Source organism: Lissotriton helveticus, chromosome 12 (genome assembly GCF_964261635.1).
Source record: "Lissotriton helveticus chromosome 12, aLisHel1.1, whole genome shotgun sequence".
NCBI lineage: Eukaryota > Metazoa > Chordata > Amphibia > Caudata > Salamandridae > Lissotriton > Lissotriton helveticus.
This window is the reverse complement of record NC_136073.1, coordinates 763674641-763695950: the sequence shown is the minus strand read 5'-3', so window position 1 is coordinate 763695950 and position 21310 is coordinate 763674641. Positions and strand designations below refer to the sequence as shown.

The window sequence follows — 21310 nt, the reverse complement described above, 5'->3', positions numbered from 1 at the left end:
TTCAAGGAACGACTGGACAACAACGCACACAACAGCAAGGAACTCTTCAACATCGTGAATGAGCTCTCCAACCCCAACGCCGGAAACAACGACATCACCCCTTCGCAAGGCCTCTGCAACTCCCTCGCCTCCTACTTCCACAACAAGATCGTGGACATACACAACAGCTTCAGCACTCAACCGACGCACGCCACGACCGAACCACCGCCCCCCACAACCACCCTCCGCGCCTGGACCCCAATCAGCACCGAAGACACCGTCCACACGATGAACTCCATCCACTCCGGATCTCCGACAGACCCCTGCCCTCACCACGTCTTCAACAAGGCCGACGCTGTCATCGCACCCCACCTGCGGGACATCATCAACACCTCCTTCGACACCGCGACCTTCCCGGAGAGCTGGAAGCACGCCGAACTCAGCGCCCTACTTAAGAAGCCATCAGCCGACCCCACCGACCTCAAGAACTACCGCCCCATCTCGCTGCTCCCATTTCCGGCAAAAGTCATCGAGAAGACAGTCAACAAGCAACTTGCCACCTTCCTCGAGACGAACGGCTCCCTCGACCTCTCGCAGTCTGGCTTCCGGGCCAACTACAGCACCGAGACCGCCCTGATCGCAGCTACCGATGACATCCGAGCCCTGCTCGACAACGGAGAAACAGCGGCCCTCATCCTCCTGGACCTCTCCGCGGCCTTCGACACTGTCTGCCACCGAACCCTAGTACAGCGCCTCAGCAACGTCAGAATCCAGGAGAAGGCACTGGAGTGGATCATCTCCTTCCTCGCCGGAAGGACACAGAGAGTCCACCTCCCCCCGTTCAGATCGGAGGCCACCGAAGTCATCTGCGGCGTCCCTCAGGGCTCCTCGCTCAGCCCAACACTCTTCAACGTCTACATGAGCCCCCTCGCCACCATCGTACGCCAGCACAACCTCAACATCATCTCCTACGCCGACGACACCCAGCTGATCCTCTCCCTCACCAACGACCCCGCCACCGCCAGAACCAACCTACACGAAGGGATGACAGACGTTGCCAAGTGGATGATGAACAGCCACCTGAAACTGAACTCGGACAAGACGGAAGTCCTCATCCTGGGCTCTTCACCCTCCGCCTGGGACGACTCCTGGTGGCCCCCCGCCCTGGGCAGCGCACCCAAACCCACAGACCACGCACGCAACCTGGGCTTCATCCTGGACTCCTCCCTCTCCATGACCAGACAAGTCAACGCCGTCTCCTCGTCGTGCTTCAACATCCTGCGCATGCTACGTAAGATCTTCCGTTGGATCCCCACCGAGACCAGGAAGACGGTCACCCAGGCCCTCGTCACCAGCCGTCTGGACTATGGCAACTCCCTCTACGCCGGAACCACCGCCAAACTCCAGAAGAGACTCCAGCGGATCCAGAACACCTCAGCGCGACTCATCCTGGACATCCCCCGCCGCAGCCACATCTCCGGGCACCTGAGAGACCTGCACTGGCTCCCGGTAAACAAGAGAATCACCTTCCGGCTCCTCACCCACGCACACAAAGCCCCACACAACCAAGGCCCAGGATACCTCAACAGCTGCCTCAACTTCTACGTTCCCAAACGCCAGCTTCGATTGACCAACCACGCCCTCGCCGCCGTCCCCAGCATCCGAAGAGCCACCACAGGAGGAAGGTCCTTCTCCCACCTGGCCGCCAAGACGTGGAACGCCCTTCCGACCCACCTCCGCCTGACCCAGGACCACCTCGCCTTCAGGAAGCAGCTCGAGACCTGGCTGTTCGAGCAGTAGCAGACCCCCCCCCCAGCGCCTTGAGACCCGCCGGGTGAGTAGTGCGCTATATAAATGCTGTGATTGATTGATTGATCGCGTTTTGTTTCTTCAATAATTGCATTGGCCAATGTTTGTTGGTTACAGTGGCCAATGCTTGATGGTTTCCATTTAATTCTTGCCTTCATGAACAATCCCCACGTGGAGTAACCGTCTAACGGTGTCTTCTACTCCACGTGAGGCGCATTCAAATAAGAACGTCACGCCGCCATAAGCAAAATCATTAAAGCTATATAAGGAGAGTGCTAGGAACGTGATGGTGCTTTGGTTCTTTGCACAAGCGTCATCACGAGCGCTTCGGACTTCTCCGACTTCGCCAGGGAGCTGCCTTGTTTCCAGTAGCTTCAATTCCCATCTCCAGTCCCCAAAAAACCCCCCGCCCTGCAACAATCCATGCTTACCTGTCTTCAGAACTCCCAATTTCCCTTCAGACGATCGGCTTCCCTCCACGAATCAGCTGACTTCTTTCCTGATTCCGATCTTCTCTTCTTGGAACATCCGGTTATCTGCGGTCGACATCAACAACCTACAAAGGAAATAAGAATCTAAGTTGCTAGGCAACTAAATCCAAAGCCTTTTAATAAGCGAAAGGCTTTTTAAAAAGCGCAAGGACATTGAAAGACTATTATTTGAGAAAGATTAATACAGTTCAGTTTTAAAAGCGCAAGAACATTGACAGACTATTTTGAGAATGTTAAATACAACTCTGTTTTGAAAATGTTTAATTAAGTGAATTAGAAACTACTGCATTTGGATTTTTCGGACATAGAAAGACAATGATTGCAAGACAATGATTGCAACAAGCATTGCTAAAGAAAAAATCCAACAAGCATTGAAAAAGCAATTATAAATAATTCATTGGTAAAACAATTGAACTAACCAATTTAAGTAAACATGTGATACATAAGGTTCATGTAGGACAAGGTGTGGAACATTATTGATAGTTGTCTTGGCATTTGTACTAGTTTCTTTTGTATTGTTTTGTCTTGAGTATATTTACAGAACTGAACCCCCAATTGAAGATCTCCACTCAGAATTTTCAGGTATGGTCTTGCTACAAGGTTGAGTTCACCATTACTGACCAGAACTAAAATCTACTAACCAGTTGATGCTTTCTAGTTGTTCACTTGTCTGAGTATAATTTAATCTGCGCAATTTAATGCTATATCTTATATTATTTAAGGTGTACAGATCTAATTGAAGAGATCATATTTAACCTAAAATATTAGAAGTTTTTGCATGGGCCTTCAAACAAGTGGTATGTAAGAATTTAATTGTGTATTTGTTATTTCGTGGTTACTTTTAAGAGAAGTGAAGGTTCATTCAATCTGTTATTATCACAAAGAAGAAGACGCCGGCTGGCAAGGTATTCACAAGGCCAAGAGAACTTCAGTAAGAGAAACAAACTGCTGGATTCCTTGAAACGAAGACCCAGTGTTTTGTCTTGTTTCTCTCTCCACTTCCCCATTCCCTTGGAGACAAGCTGGTTAATCAAGTGTTATCTTCCTTGCTGACTAGCTGGTTCACAGGGGAATTGGGCCCTTACAACATCAAGAAGGAAACAACCGGAACGCCGTCTGTAATTGCGCAACATTCACATGCAATTATCATTTACAGTGAAAATATTACACATTAAAATATCACCATTTCTGACCATCTGGAGAAAGTTCGACAGGTCCGGGGTCATAGTTTTTCATCAGAAAAATTATTTTTTGGACTGTAGAAAAAACTATTGAAAATGTCAATTGGATTGTGCCTTATGTTGAATAAACACTTTTTAAAGTCTCACAGTGACCAAAATTGCCATTTCTACAGACTTTTCCTTCTACTCAGAAGCTTCTATTTCGACCTATTTTGGGCAGGAAAATGACTCTAAACAAAGTTATTTTAGTTCCAAAAGTGATAATTCACATGCAATATTTATTTACAGTCAAAAGATTACACAATAAAATATCACCATTTCTGACCATCTGGAGAAAGTTCGACTGGTCCAGGGTTATTGTTTTTCATCAGAAAAAAGATTTTTTGACTGTAGAAAAAATGATTCAAAATGTCAATTGGATTGTGCGTCGTATTGAATAACCACTTTTTAAAGGCTCACAGTGACCAAAATTGCCATTTATACAGACTTTTCCTCCTACTCAGAAGATTCTATTTCGACCAATTTCAGGCAGGAAAATGACTCTAAACACACTTATTTTAGTTCCAAAAGTGATAATTCACATGCATTGCTCATCTACAGTCAAAGTATTAAACATTGAAAAATAACCATTTCTGAGCATCTGGAGAAAAATCGACAGTTCGGGGGTCATCTTTTTTCATCAGACTGTAGAAACAATGATTGAAAATGTCAATTAGATTGTGCCTCATCTTGAATTACCACCTTTCGAAGCCTCACTGTGACCAAAATTGCCATTTTTATAGACTTTCCTCCTACTTAGAAACTTCTCTTTCAGTTAAATTCGGGAAGGAAAATGACTCTAAACACACTTATTTTAGTTCCAAAAGTGATCATTCACAAGCAATAGTTATTTACAGTCAAAAGATTACACATTAAAATATCACCATTTCTGACCATCTGGAGAAAGTTCGCCAGGTCCGGGGTCATCGATTTTCATCAGAAAATTGATTATTTGGACTGTAGAAAAAATTATTCAAAATGTCAATTGGATTATGCCTCATGTTGAATAACCACTTTTTAATGCCTCACTGTGACAAAATTGTCATTTTTACAAACTTTTCCTTCTACGCAAAAGCTTCTATTTCGACCAATTTCGGCTAGGACAAGGACATTAAAAACACACATTTTTGTTCCAAAAGTGATAATTCACATCCAATAGTTATTTACAGTCAAAAGATCACACATTAAAAAATGACCATTTCTGACCATCTGGAGAAAGTTTGACAGGCCCAGTGTAATCGTTTTTCATCAGAAAATTGATTTTTGGGACTTTAGAATGAAATGATTCAAAATGTCAATTTTATTGTGGCTCATGTTGAAAAACCACCTTTTAATGCCTTACAGGAAAAAATTCTAAACACACTTATTTTAGTTCCAAAAGTGATAATTCACATGCAATAGTCATTTACAGTCAAAATATTAAACATTAAAAATTGACAATTTCTGACCATCTGGAGAAAGTGCGACAGGCTCGGGGTCATCGTTTTTTCATCAGAAAAATGATTTTTTTACTATAAAAAATGATTCAAAATGTCAATTGGATTGTGGCTCTTGTTGAATAACCACTTTTTAATGCCTCACAGTGACCAAAATTGCCATTTTTACAGACTTTTCCTCCTACTCAGAAGCTTCTATTTAGAACAATTTCAGGCAGGAAAATGACTCTAAACACACTTATTTTAGTTCCAAAAGTGAAAATTCACATGCATTACTCATCTACAGTCAAAGTATTAAACATTAAAAAAATACCATTTCTGGCCATCTGGAGAAAAATCGACAGGTCTGGGGTCATCGTTTTTCATCAGAAAATTGATTTTTGGGACTGTAGAAAAAATGATTCAAAATGGCATTTGGATATTGCCTCAACTTTTTGTAGCCTCACAGTGACCAAAATTGCTATTTTTACAGACTTTTCCTCCTACTCATAAGCTTCTATCTAGCCCAATTTCGGGCAGGAAAATGATCCAAAATACACTTATTTTAGTTACAAAAGTGATACTTCACATGCAATATTCTTTTACAGTCAAAAAAGTAAATATTAAAAATGATCATTTCTGACTATCTGGAGAAAGTTGGAAAGGTCTGGGGTCATCGTTAAAAAATTACTATTTCTGACCACCTGGAGAAAAATGAACAGGTCCAGAGTCATTGTTTTTCATCAGAAAATTAATTCTTTGGACTGTAGAAAAAAATTATTAAAAATGTCAATTGGATTGTGCCTCATTTTGAATAACCACTTTTTAAAGACTCACAGTGACGAAAATTTTCATTTTTACAGACTTTGCCTTCTCCTCAGAAGCTTCTATTTCGGCAAATTTCGGGCAGTGATTATTCACATGCAATAGTTATTCATATTCAAAAGATTGAACATTAAAAAATGGCCATTTCTGACCATCTGGAGAAAGTTCGACAGGTCCGGGGTCATCGTTTTTCATCAGAAAATAGAATTTTTGGACTGTAGAAAAAATTATTCAAAATGTCAATTGGGCTGTGCCTCATGTAGAATAACAACTTTTTTTTAGTTCTTAAAGTGATAATTCACATGCAGTAGCCATTTACAGTTAAAAGAGAAAACATTAAAAATTATCATTTCTGGAGGAGGAGCTTGGCGGGCATCCGAGATGGCCGCGTGAGCACAGCGCTCCCCGGACCCCCGCCGCTCCCGGCTTAATATCCTGCTTTCATCCTGATTTTTTGCGAGGATTCATATAGAGGACGTTGGGCTGATCTACCTGGACCTTTCAGAAACTGATTTGGACATCGGGTGCCTGAATTATGTTCAATTGAACTTTTGGGCTCCGCCCTCGAAGTGCGCCCGGGACTGGGTGAGGTTCGGTGGCCGTCTTGGAGTTGAACAACAACGGCAGGGGGATTGGTCTTGTGAGTCCCCCTCTTAAGTTTCGGTTTCGTTTCTGCCTCGGACTGGGACATTGGTGAGAGGGTCGGGCCAGAGCTGCGGCCGGGACACACGTAGGTTATCTGGCCCTTGGCTGCACTGTTCCTGGAGTGGGCTGCCTCTATCCTGGTGATACCCCTCTTGTAGTCCTTTGGTCCCGGGGCCTCCATTTCTGGTGCCCGGTCCGTCGACCCTGGTGACATTACTCATGACGCATCTTCAAAATGGCGGGCAGAGGGGACCGAGAGACGCGCAAGACGAAGACACCTCTGCGCGGGGGTCCGGTTCAATCTAATGTTATGGATCGTTATACCCACTCTAAGGGGTCCCCCGGAGCTGCCCTGCCCGGTCCAACTGCGTCGGACCTAGTAGTGGATGCGTCGACGGAGCCCTCCTTGCAGGACATCATGGGCGCCATTTCTGGCATGAGGGAATCCATAGGCCAACAGTACGAAACTTTGGCCCACAAACTTGACACTGTGGCAATTGAGGTGAATTTGATTCGAGCCGATCTCTCCAAGACGAACGAAAAGGTGAAGTCGTTGGATATCAAATCTTCCAGCCTCACGGCGGACGTCTCTGATATTCAGACGGAGATTGGCAATCTCCGTAGGGTGAACGATTTCATGACCCGGCGCTTGGAGGATTTTGAGAACAGGGCACGTCGCTGTAATGTTCGCGTGGTTGGTGTGCCGGAGAATCCAGAACCCCACTCGGTTGATCTCCTGGTTGAAGACCTTATCCAGAACCACCTTTCTCCGTCTGGCCTTAGTACATTTTTCACAGTGGAGCGCGCACATCGTGTTCCGGGGGGCCAGGGCAAGCCAGGCGCCCCGCCGAGACCTATTGTTGCAAAGCTTTTCCACTACAGAGATCGGGACGCTATCCTACAGGCTTCGCGGGTGAAGGGCCCGGTGGCCTTTGAAAATGCCACGGTGAACTTTTATCCGGACTTTTCCCAACAGGTCCAGAAGCAGCGTATGGGATTTCGTGGTGCCAAGAAACGTCTTAGGGACTTGGGGATGCGTTACGCAATGCTCTTTCCGACCAGGCTGCGGGTGGAGTATAATGATCGAACTTTCTTCTTTGATCGGCCAGATGCTGTGAATGACTGGCTGGACTCCCTGCCTAATCGTCCTCCTGAGACTGAGTCCGAAGCCCACCCGGGCGGTGCTGAAGGTGGTGTAGAGAGCTGAACGTTTCGTCTTTGACTGATGCCTTGTTTTGTATAACTGTTCCAGGGATGTAAGCCTATGTTCCTCTACCTCATTTGTGTTTTGATGTATGGTCTTCTTCTCGCTATTGGTTTGATCGGGGGGCGGGTGGGACGGAGCCTTTCCTCCTCCGGGGTCTTTGTGTAGAATAGGGGTTCTTGGGCGACAGGCACACTGCAGGTTGGGGTGGCTTTTTAGCTTTTTGCAGGGGTGCAGGGTGGGGGTGTTTTCTTGTTATTTGGGGGGTGGGTGGTTGGGAAGTTCGTTGTTTGTGTGTTCTGTGTTCAAGGCGACTTTATTCTGTATTTGAATTACTTTTTGTGGTCATGCTCATTGGTGGGGGGTTTGGGCTTTGTCGGGTGGGATGGGGGTAGCGGGTTGCGATTTGTTTCGTGGAACGTTAACGGTCTGGGTGATCGTATCAAACGAAGTGTGGTGTTGAAATGTATACGACGTTTATCCCCTGACATTGTTTTCCTGCAGGAGACTCATTTGATAGGCAATGTTTGTCATGCAATGAATAGATGGGGCTATCGCCTCGTAGCACATTCGGGGTTTACCTCGGGTTCCAGGGGTGTGGGTATCCTTATTCGGGCTTCCCTCCCCCTGGCTATTGATGATGTTATTCAGGATGACCGGGGGCGGTTTGCTGTCCTTGTGGGTCGATATGAAGGCCGTGCCCTCTCCTTATTAACTGTTTATGTGCCCCCCGGCTTGCAGACTTCTACCTTTTCAGATTTGGGCCGTGTCTTGTTGGACCTTCCTGATAGTACTCTCTTTCTGGCTGGTGATTTTAATTCAGTAGTCTCTGGCCTCCATGATCGCCACCCCCCTAGGGATACCCCGGCGGCTCAGCAGTGGTTGGGTGGCTTTTTGGATACCTTCGGCCTGGTGGATTGCTGGAGGCTTTTGCATCCTACGCAGCTTCAGTACACCTTTCACTCTGGTGCCCATGGGAGTCTGTCTCGGCTGGATTATTTCCTGATGCCTGCGGCTCAGTCCCCGGCGGTGCGTGAGATTGTGCACATGCCCAGGGGTATCTCTGACCACTCTCCGCTCTGGCTTCGTTTTGAGGTTGGGGTGGAGGCAGTGGGCAGGGTGGCTCCCATTAATCCGTGGTACCTTACCTCCCCCGAGACCCGCACCCTTTTGCTTAAGTCCTTGGACTCGTATTTTCTGGATAACGAGGGGTCGGTTTCATCTGCTGTGTCCCTGTGGGAGGCCTTTAAGACCGTGATTCGTGGGCAGGCCCTCTCCCTTATTGTTGAGGCTAAGAGAGCGAGGAATAGAGAGGTGGTTGATCTTGAGGGGGAGATTTCTGCATTGGAGGAGGGTTTGGAATCTGGTATCACGCCTGAGAAGCTCCATGCCCTGGGTCTGAAACAATTTGCTTATAAGTCCATGGTCACGGATGCCGCCAAAGTGATGTTTCGGGAGCAACAGGGACGTTTGTATGATGTGGGTGACAAAGCGGGTAAATTGCTGGCGTGGCTGGATAAGAAGGAGAGAGCTAATCGTGTGGTACCCGTGATTCAGTCTGCGTGTGGTGTGAGTGTAACGGACCCGATTGGGATAGTTGACCGGTTTGCCGAGTACTTCCGTGTGGTGTATACCCCTGTGTCTGTGAGGGGTGTGGTTGACTCTCGCCTTCTGTTGCGTGATATAGCCCTGCCCATTGTTTCCGATTTAGACCGTGTGGCGTTGGACTCCCCCTTTACGGTTGATGAGATAGCTACTGCCATCCGTTCCCTCCGTTCGGGCAAAGCATTGGGCCCGAACGGGTTGCCAATCGAATTGTACAAGTTGCGTCCCGATAGGGTGGCTCCGTATCTCCGCGCCATGTTTCTGGAGTCCCGGGAACGGGGTATTCTCCCTTATGATCAGAGACTGGCCACGATAGTTGTCATCCCCAAGGAGGGTAAACCACGTGATCTTTGTTCCTCCTATAGGCCCATATCCCTACTAAATGTTGAACCCAAGGTGTTGGCGAAACTCCTGGCATCCCGTCTCTTGACGGTCATTAGTGACTTGGTCCATCCGGATCAATCTGGATTTATCCCACATCGCAACACGGCTCTGAACCTACGTCGTCTTCACGGCGCAATCGCGAGGGCGGGGCTTCTGACGGAGCCGGACATTTTGGCGTCGTTGGATGCATCCATGGCTTTCGACACGGTGGAGTGGCCTTATCTTTGGGCGGCTCTTGAGAAATTTGGTTTTGGACCTGAGTTTATTGGTTGGGTCCAGTTACTGTACGCGTAACCTCTGGCGCAAGTAGTGGTGAATGGTAGGGTCTCGGCTCCTTTCACCCTTGGCAGGGGTACCCGTCAGGGATGCCCCTTGTCTCCGTTACTGTTTGCTCTCGCCTTGGAACCATTGGCTGCCTGGCTTCGGTGGGAACCGTCTCTCAAGGGGATTCGCTGGTCTCCGGACTTTGAGGACCGCGTTTCACTTTACGCGGACGATATCCTTTTATATCTCACCTCCCCGCGTAAATCTCTGTCTGTTCTGTTTGACGTTCTTGCTTCCTTTGGAGCCAACTCGAGCCTCGTTATTAACTGGACCAAGTCCTGTGTATATGTTCTTTCGGGGGTTTTGCCCCCCTTGCCGAGCAGACTTCCTATCCAGGTGGTCCAGTCGGGTTTCAAGTATTTAGGGATTTTTATTACGTTGGACCCGACGCTCCGCTTTGAGAGTAATCTCCTCCCACCGTTGCTTAGACTGCGCTTGGATGTGGCCCGTTGGCGCAAGCTTCCTTTGTCTCCTCTGGGCAGGGCGGCCCTGTTTAAAATGATGTCCTTGCCGCGATTCCTTTACGCGCTTCACAACTCCTATGACGCTATTCCTAAGACCTATTTCCAAGAGATTGAGAGTCTTCAACGGCAATTGATATGGGATGGGCGACCGCGTATCGCACTCGCAAAGCTCACCATCCCCTGGTATGACGGGGGCATGGCGCTCCCCGATATCAAGCGATATTACTGGGCTTCCCAGTTGTCTGCCGTTAATCACGTGATGTTTTCCCCGGGTCGTAATCCTGCATTCGAGATGGATAGACTCCAGCTTCCGGGTGGGGACTTTACTAGAGCGCTTTATTCCCGATCGGCCGGGCGCCATCTTGTGGGCCTATCCAAGATTGCAGTAACTGTATGGCGAGCTGCGAATGTGAGTTTGGGGTGGGAGGATCGATTGACGTTGGCGACGCCGCTTTATGCCTCTGAACGTTTGGGCGGACTCTGGTCTACCAAGGGTTTCGACCGCTGGGATGTGATTGGGATTTGTAAGGTGGGTGACGTGTGCTCGAACGGTTGTGTGAAGTCGTTCCAGGCGGAATATGGTTTGAGTGGTAGGGAATTTTTTCGCTACCTGCAGGTCCGGCACGCCCTCGCCTCAGTCTTGGTTCCTGATGAGGCCCTGCCTGAATCTTCCCCCCTCGAGGACCGTGTCCTTGATGGGCATCTTCCCGATAGCACTATTTCTCTGATTTACAAGAAATTGATTAATAATCGGGCGGACTTACTGGTCCGCCTTCGGGAGGCTTGGGTTGGCGATGGGTTGGAACTGGACGACGAGGATTGGCAGTCGGCTCTCTCTTCTCCCAAGGAGGTGGCCATTCCTGCCCGTCTCCGTTTGGTTCAACTTAAGATTCTTCATCGAGTCTATGTCACTGGTCCGCGTCTGGTTACGATGGGCTTTTCTTCGGATGGGCTATGTAAGCGTGGATGTGGTTTGAGTGCGACCTTTTTACATATCCTTTGGGAGTGCCCGGTTGTAGCTTCTTACTGGACTGCTGTGCTTGAGGTGATGACTGCTGTGACGGATGTGGCCCTGCGGCCGGAGCCTCGACGATGTCTGTTGAATGTGTGGGAGCCCACTGACTACTCTGTGGCCCAGACCAGATGGGCTACCCTTGGTTACATGATTGCGAAGCGGGATGTCGCGCAACTCTGGGGCGCTTCCAGGCCCCCTGAGGTCTCGAAGTGGGAAGACAACATGGACTGGTCCATGTTTCGTGAGAAGACGGTTTATGTGGCCAGGGGCAGACCCAGGGCGTGGACGAAGGTTTGGGGCCAGTGGAATGATTATCGTGGGGGTATTTGCACCCCTCCTCTTGTAGACACTGCTGAGATTGTCCTTTCTCCCTAGACTAGCGTTCCCGGAACCTTTCCATAATGTTTTTTATATTTCCGGTTCTCCCCGCTGCTCCCCTCCCCCCCTCCCGACTTGATTGGAGCCTCTGGGCTCTGGGTGTGTTCTCCTGATCGTGGACCGTCCCCTCCGCTCTTTGGGCTGACCTTAATTATCGTGCATTCGCCTTTTAGTGTTTGTTTTTCTTTTTGTAAAAAATAAAAATACAAATTGTTCTGTGATATCTGTAGAGTAATGCTTTGTACTCGAGCTGTGCCTAACCACGGGTGTACATTTTTATTTTCATGCATTGTGCCTTGTTATTAGCGGCCAGCCCGTGAGGTTGTAGGCCCATTCTTGTACTTTTCTATGCTTACTCCAATAAAGGTTTTTAAACAAAAAGAAAAAAAAAAAAAAAAAAAATTATCATTTCTGACCATCTGGAGAAAGTTCGACTTTCATCGATTTTCATCAGAAAATTTATTTTTTGGACTGTAGAAAAAATTATTTACAATGTCAATTGGATTGTGCCTCATGTTGAATAACCACTTTTTAAAGCCTCACAGTGACCAAAATTGCAATTTTTAAAGACTTTTCCTCATGCTCAGTAGCTTCTATTTCGACCAATTCCGGGCAAGAAAATGACTCTAAACACACTCATTTTAGTTCCAAAAGTGATAATTCAAAGGCAATTATCATTTACAGTGAAAGTATTAAACATTAAAAAATGACCATTTTTGACCATCTGGATTAAGTTCGACAGGTCCGGGGTCATCGATTTTCATCAGAAAATCGATTTATTGGACTGTTTCAAAATGCCAATTGTAAATGTAAATGTTTGTATTTTATATAGCGCACTTCTACCCGGAGGCCTCGTAGCGCTGTATTCATACCGCTGCGGAACCAATCCTGGCTTTCCTGTGAAATGTCCACTCCTGGGCACCCCCAAGGTGAAGCCAGGCATCCACAGCGCTGCTGGGGCCGTTGTGGAGATTAAGCAAGCTATTGCCCAGAGTCACAGAGTGGGACCCATGATTAGACTAGGCACCGAGGCGAGAATTATCAGGTCCGGGGAAATTGAGCCCAAGACCCGCCGAGGCGGGAATCGAACCCTGGTCCCAAGCCAGACCTCTGCATCAGGGTCTGCCGCTCTAACCATTGAGCCACACTTCTCCACTTGGATTGTGCCTCATGTTGAATTACCACCTATCGAAGCCTCACTGTGACCAAAATTGCCATTTTTACAGACTTTTCCTCCTACTTAGAAGCTTCTCTTTCAGTTAAATTTGTGCAGGAAAATGACTCTAAACACACTTATTTTAGTTCCAAAAGTGATAATTCACAAGCAATAGTTATTTGCAGTCAAAAGATTACACATTAAAATATCACCATTTCTGACCATCTGGAGAAAGTTCGACAGGTCCGGCGTCATAGTTTTTATCAGAAAAATGATTTTTTGGACTGTAGAATACATTTTTCAAAATGTCAATTCGATTGTGCCTCATGTTGAATAACCCCTTTGTAATGCCTCACAGTGACCAACATTGCCATTTTTACAGACTTTTCCTTCTACTCAGAAGCTTCCATTTCGATGAATTTCCAGCAGGAAAATGACTCTAAACACACTTATTTTAGTTCCAAAAGTGATAATTCACATATAATTATCTTTTACAGTGAAAATATTAAACAATAAAAAATGACAATTTCTGACCATCTGGAGAAAGTGCGACAGGTCCGGGGTCATCGACTTTCATCAGAAAATTTATTTATTGGACTGTAGAAAAAATTATTCAAAATGTCAATTGGATTGTGCCTCATGTTGAATTACCACCTATCAAAGCCTCACTGTAACCAAAATTGCAATTTTGACAGACTTTTCCTCCTACTCAGTAGCTTTTATTTCGACCTATTTCGGGCAGGAAAAGGACTCTAAACACACTTATGTTAGTTCCAAAAGTGATAATTCACATGCAATTATCATTTACAGTGAAGTATTAAACATTAAAAAATGACCATTTTTGACCATTGGGAGAAAGTTAGACAGGTCCGGGGTCATCGATTTTTATCAGAAAATTTATTTTTTGGACTGTAGAATTTCTTTTTCAAAATGTCGATTGGATTGTGCCTCATGTTGAATTACCACCTTTCGAAGCCTCACTGTGACCAAAATTGCCATTTTTACAGACTTTTCCTCCTACTTAGAAGCTTATCTTTCAGTTAAATTCGGGCAGGAAAATGACTCTAAACACACTTATTTTAGTTCCAAAAGTGATAATTCTCAAGAAATAGTTATTTACAGTCAAAAGATTACACAGTAAAATATCACCATTTCTGACTATCTGGATAAAGTTCGACAGGTCCGGGGTCATAGTTTTTCATCAGAAAAAAGATGTTTTGGACTGTAGAATAAATTATTCAAAATGTCAATTTGAATGTGCCTCTTGTTGAATAAACACTTTTTGAAGCCTCACAGTGACCAAAATTGCCATTTTTACAGACTTTTCCTTCTAGTCATGAGCTTCTATTTCGACCAATTTCGGGCAGGAAAATGACACTAAACACACTTATTTTAGTTCCAAAAGTGATAAATCACATTGGCCCACATGCATCAAAGGTTGCGATTGCGATTTCTTATTTCCGAATTTTAAGGAATCGCAAATAAGAAATCGCAATTGTCAATGCATGAATATTTTCGCTATTTTTTTGCGAATCGCAAAAAATCGCAATTTTATGCGATTCACACATATTTCCTCAGATTGCGATTTCGCAAAATGCGAATTCGCATTTTGCGAAATCGCAAATTGCGAAAAAACCACAGTTGATGAATTCTAACACTCTGATTACAAGAAAGGCAGGAAGGCAATCAGGTACACCTGAGAACTCCTTTGAATGAAGCTCTGGCAGTTGGTCTCAGAGCCTGTTGTGGAAGGTTGCTGGTGCTGCAGTCTGTGCTATTCACTGGGAAGGAGATGGAAAACCAAGAAGCTGAGGGGCCCTCCAGGAAAAGGAAAGTGAAATTTTCTGAAAAAGAGCTGGAAATCCTCATTGAAGAGGTGACTGACAGGCATGATCAGCTGTTTGGCAAGTTGTCTCATAAGGTGCCTGATGCTGTGAAAAGAAATGTGTGGCTAAACATACAGTCCAAGGTAAATGCAGTTGGTGTGGCGCACCGGGAAATCAGCAATTTACAGAAGAGGTGGTATGACTTGCGTAGTCGTGCTAAGGAGAAGATTGCGTCAAGAGTGAAATCAGCAAACAAAACAGGAGGTGGGCCCCCCAAGGACATACCCACAACCCCTTTGGAAGACCTTGTTGAAGGGACACTTTTGACTGAGGCAGTTGTGGGTGTAATGAACATAGACACGTCTGATCTTATTACTCCTTCTGAAGGTAAGTGGACATGTATTTGATTTACCAGGTGTTTTGTGTAAATACATGGGTTATTGTTGAGAAAGGCAAGTCATGAGATGGAAGTTTCTCACCACACCAAATAAAAGGTCCTTTACATTCACTGCAGTTCCTTGCCTCATTAGAGGGAAGTGAACATGCTTAAAACAATGTATTATGGGTACTGTAGTTCCTATTTGTCATTTACACAGAAAAAGTTAAATGTGCACAAATGTAAAACAAAGACTCAAAATATTTGAAAGGAAGCAATGTCTATTAAGAAATTAACCATCACTGTCATTAATTTTATTTGAAACTTAAAACAAAACAGTCTCCACAGTAAATATATGTTTCCACTTTTCTGACAGAATTGCTTCAAGAATTAATTGAACAAGACTTGCGAGATTTCAGTAACTTAGACATTCATGTAAATGAGGATGCCAACATTCCAAGTACTTCCAGTGCAAATGTATCATTGACTGAAAGGCAAAGAGTACGCCAATTACTGCAAAGTGATTCAGAGGAGGAAAATAGTCCAACAAATCCAGTTTCAAGACCAGACCCCACACCAACAGTCACCAATGCCAGGCCTAGTAGGCGAAGGAGGCAAAGTCAATTTTATAGACGGCGTCCTAGAACCTCAACCTTGTCCATGTTTGAGGAGAGTTCCACCACTGGAAGTGTTGTTGAGGATAACATATTAAAGATACAGCGCCTGCAAGGCAAAGATATTAGAATTATGAAAGGCAAAATGGTATATATGTGCAAAGAAGTAGCAGGCATTCACAGCACTATCAATAAGATGGCAGAGGAATTTAAACATAGCCATGAGGCTACTGCAGAAAAACTGGACAGAATTGCAAACTCTTTGGAATCAATGTGCACAGTCATGAAAATGCAACAAAAGCAAAGTGTAAATAGGCACCTTAGGCAACTGACCAGCTTACATGGTCAGAACAGACAGTTGTCATGAATTTCAAATAGTGCATCAAAAATGTGCAAACAAAATGTAGACATACATGAAAAAATGAATGCTGTTTTTGTTGAAATTACAAGGGGAATGGTGAGAGAGATTGACTTAGAGCATCCTTCAAACAGTTGTACCACACCTGAAATTGCTTTAACAGAGGAAGACAGTGCTGTGGGTGGGAAAATTGTAAATGCACCTGATGGGACCATTGCTGGGTCTAGACGGAGTGTTAGAATTGTTAAGGAAGGGTGCAAAATGATGATGGATAATGGAAAAAATGGTGCAAAGGCTTTGGGTGTGCGTGGCCGTAAAAAATAATATGAAAGCAAGTTATTTTTCAATCCAGGTCTTCCAGACAAATGTGTTTTATTTTCTAATTTACTGTTACAAAGTTAATCTTTCTTTTCACAGGTCTTGGACATTTTTAGAGTAATGATTGACAATAAGTTTGATAATCCCTGACTTGTTTTTGGATATTTGAAACACTACAACATTAACTAAGGAAAAATACAAATAAAGCCTGGTACCTTTCTCAGAAATAATTCTGTGTAATCTCTGCTCTTCTTATCCGTCCTTCTGCTGCTTCTGGTCCATGTTGTCTTGCTGGGGGTTGCTGTGGTTCATTGCCATTTGGTGGTAAAATGTCTTCTGCTTCCAAAAGGATATCTCTCTCTGTTGCCATGTTGTGTAGCATAGCGCAGACTGCAACAATTTTACAGCATGTTTTTGGATTATACTGCAAAGTACCACCAGTTTTATGCAGTATGCGAAACCTTGATTTAAGTACACCAAAAGTTCTCTCAATGACATTACGAGTGGATTTGTGAGATTGGTTGTAATGCTGTTCCTTTCTAGTTGTTGGGTTTAGGTATGGAGTCAATATGTATGACCTTACACCATAGGCACTGTCACCTTTCAAAAAAAAGAAATGAACATTTAATTTTGATATCTATTACTGGCTAATTTGGAGAGATGCAAATGTTGTACCATTAAAAAATAACTACATATTTACCTAGCAAATATCCATCTCCAAACTGTCCAGCTAGAAGTCTTGCATGTATTGCACTATGTTTAAAAATGTAAGAATCATGGGCACTGCCAGGGTAACTAGCCACTATGTCAGTTATGATGGTCTTAGAGTTACATATCACTTGAATATTCAGTGAATGAAAACTTTTCCTATTACGGAAAATTTACTCATTTTCTGAGGGAGGACAAATAGGTACATGAGTCCCATCCACACATCCAATCACATGTGGGAATTGAGCCATACTATAAAAATCAACTTTAGTTTTCTGTAAATCATGTTGTGAGGATGGAAACTTTATGTAATGACTAATTCTAAGTAACATTGCATCCAAAAATGAATGAAAAAATCTGGACAGCGAGCTCTGGGATACACCACCAGCAATAGCTACAACCCCCTGAAAAGAACCAGACGTTAACAGGTGTAGACAACACAGGACTTGAACATGAGTAGGGATAGCATTTGTCCTGCGAGTCTCCCTTTGTAACATGGGATCCAAATCATTAATTAAATCAATTATTAAGTTACCAGTAAGCCGGTACCTATCATAAATCTGATCTTCAGTTTGACCAAGCAAGGTGATCCTAACTCTAAAAATTCTCTCTTCTATCTGCCTACCCCTCAAACCTGCAGCTAATCTCAATCTATGGCGGCGCGCCAAGAAGAAAAGTGCTGCCATTGTGCAAGGCTCCTGTTTGCTCTCTGAAAAACAGCAACAGTGGAAGCAGCAAAACCCTGCCTTATATAGTGGAGCTGGCAATCAGCAAGGCCTTCACAACATCTGATCTGCAGTGAATGACAGTGCAGGCTGATATGGGAGTGCAAAATTCATGAACACTATTCTGTTGAAAACAACTACATTGAAAGTGATACATACAAAATAAAAAAAATAAAAATGATTTTTCTTACAGCAGCAATAATCAAAATATGAATGTGTCCAACATCCACCAACATCCATTAAATTTTTCACACATATATGTGTGCAAATGATGATTTTTTGAAGGAACACCACAATTTTTATGTCACATAACCAAAAGGTCAGAGGTCACAAATGATCAGCACATGACATGACATGTCACATCACTAACACTATTTCGAAATGCAATCTGTCACTTTGGATTGCTTTCACAACTTCCCTAAGGCCCACATCATGAGCTTTCCTATGCCAGCGAAAAAATAACACCACGTCTGACTTGTTCTAATTTTAAGAAATGCTAACTGCGAATTCTACAGCATTCGCAACTTGCTCACTGTGATGCATAGGCACTTTCCCTTATGAAATATGATTCGCATCCATTGCGAATCATTTTAGAAGTCGCACATTGAAATACGATTTCTTAAATACCGAAAAACTAAAAAAATAATGATGCATCTCAGACTAGTAGATTGCATTCGCAAACGGACGATTTCTAAGAAAAATACCGATTGCGAATGCAATCTACTTTGATGCATGTGGGCCATAGTCATTTACAGTCAAAATATTAAACAATAAAAAATGACCATTTCTGACCATCTGGAGAAAGTACGACAAGTCCGGGGTCATCGTTTTTCATCAGAAAATTGATTTTTTGACTATAAAAAATCATACAAAATGTCAATTGGATTGTGGCTCATGTTGAATACCCACTTTGTAATGCCTCACAGTGACCAAAATTGCCATTTTTACAGACTTTTCCTTCCACTCAGAAACTTCCATTTTGACCAATTTCGGGCAGAAAATTACTCTAAAACTTCTTATTTTTGTATCAAAAGTGACAGTTCACATTCAATAGTTATTTACAGTCAAAAGCTTAAACATTAAAAAAATATAATTTCTGATCACCTGGAGAAAATCGACAGGTCCGGGGTCATTGTTTTTCATCAGACAATTTATAAAATTGGACTGTAGAAAAAAATGATTTAAAATGTCAATTGGATTGTGCCTCATTTTGTATAACCACTTTTTAACGCCTCACAGTGACAAAAGTGTTCATTTTTACAGACTTTGCCTTCTACTCAGAAGCTTTTATTTCGGCCAATTTCGGGCAGGACAAGGACTTTAAACACACTTATTTTTGTTCCAAAACTGATAATTCACATGCAATAGTTATTTATATTCAAAATATTGAACATTAAAAAAATGTAAATTACTGACCATCTGGAGAAAGTTCGACAGGCCCGGGGTCATCGTTTTTCATCAGAAAATTGATTTTCTGGACTGTAGAAAAAATGCTTCAAAATGTCACTTGTATTTTGGCTCATGTTTAATAACCACTTTTTAATGCCTCACTGTGACAAAAATTGTCATTTTTACAGACTTTTCCTCCTACTCAGTAGCTTCTATTTCTACCAATTTCGGGCAGGAAAATGACTCTAAACACACTTATTTTAGTTCCAAAAGTGATAATTCACATACAATTATCTTTTACAGTGAAAATATTAAACATAAAAAATGACCATTTCTGACCATCTGGAGAAAGTGCGACAGGTCCGGGGTCATCGACTTTCATCAGAAAGTTTATTTATTGGACTGTAGAAAAAAATATTCAAAATGTCAATTGGATTGTGCCTCATGTTGAATAACCACTTTTTAATGCCTCACTGTGACAAAAATATTCATTTTTACAGACTTTTCCTCCTACTCAGTACCTTCTATTTCGCCCAATTTTGGGCAGGAAAATGACTCTAAACACCCTTATTTTAGTTCCAAAAGTGATAATTCACTGATAAGGGCTCATACGCAGCTGTCTGTTAAATCTCTTTCCTTGTCATCATTTATATAATCAGTCAGGCATATTATCATTCTTTCCAAAAATGACTCCAGGCATCATGTGTACCTTTGTATGAAGTCCTGTTGTGTGCCACGTTATGTTTTTTAGACTCTTGGCATCATGTGCACCTTTGTATGTAGCCCTGTCATGTATCACGTTATGTTTCTTCAATAATTCCATTGGTTAATGTTTGTTGGTTACAGTGGCCAATGCTTGATGGTTTCCATTTCATTCTTGCCTTCATGAACAATCCCCACGTGGAGTAACCGTCTAACGGTGTCTTCTACTCCACGTGAGGCGCATTCAAATAAGAACGTCACGCCGCCATAAGCAAAATCATTAAAGCTATATAAGGAGAGTGCTAGGAACGTGATGGTGCTTTGATTCTTTGCACAAGCGTCATCACGAGCGCTTCGGACTTCTCCGACTTCACCAGGGAGCTGCCTTGTTTCCACTAGCTTCAATTCCCATCTCCAGTCCCCAAAAACCCCCCCGCCCTGCAACAATCCATGCTTACCTGTCTTCAGAACTCCCGATTTCCCTTCAGACGATCGGCTTCCCTCCACGAACTCAGCTGACTTCTTTCCTCATTCCGATCTTCTCTTCTTGGAACATCCGGTTATCTGCGGTCGACATCAACAACCTGCAAAGGAAATAAGAATCTAAGTTGCTAGGCAACTAAATCCAAAAGCCTTTTAATAAGCGAAAGCCTTTTTAAAAAGCGCAAGGACATTGAAAGACTATTATTTGAGAAAGATTAATACAGTTCAGTTTTAAAAGCACAAGAACATTGACTGACTATTTTGAGAATGTTAAATACAACTCTGTTTTGAAAATTTTTAATTAAGGGAATTAGAAACTACTGCATTTGGATTTTTTGGACATAGAAAGACAATGATTGCAAGACAATGATTGCAACAAGCATTGCTAAAGAAAAAACCCAACAAGCATTGAAAAAGCAATTATAAATAATGCATTGGTAAAACAATCGAACTAACCAATTTAAGTAAACATGTGATACATAATGTTCATGTAGGACAAGGTGTGGAACATTATTGATAGTTGTCTTGGCATTTGTACTAGTTTCTTTTGTATTGTTTTGTCTTGAGTATATTTACAGAACTGAACCCCCAATTGAAGATCTCCACTCAGAATTTTCAGGTATGGTCTTGCTACAAGGTTGAGTTCACCATTACTGACCAGAACTAAAATCTACTAACCAGTTGATGCTTTCTAGTTGTTCACGTGTCTGAGTATAATTTATTCTGCGCAATTAAATGCTATATCCTATATTATTTAAGGTGTACAGATCTAAGTGAAGAGATCATATTTAACCTAAAACAATAGAAGTTTTTGCATGGGCCTTCAAACAAGTGGTATGTAAGAATTTAATTGTGTATTTGTTATTTCGTGGTTACTTTTAATAGAAGTGAAGGTTC

The 21310-nt window shown here is 43.5% G+C and overlaps 1 long non-coding RNA gene across 1 annotated transcript; it reads right to left on the bottom strand.

The window, feature by feature from the left end:
• Positions 1 to 15438: 15438 nt before the first annotated feature.
• LOC144798948 (uncharacterized) lies at positions 15439 to 18997 on the bottom strand. The gene is made up of 3 exons (XR_013603705.1): positions 18944 to 18997; positions 16622 to 16796; positions 15439 to 15839 (listed from the first exon to the last, which is right to left on the bottom strand). It is a non-coding gene; the product is annotated as an uncharacterized LOC144798948 (long non-coding RNA).
• Positions 18998 to 21310: the final 2313 nt, after the last annotated feature.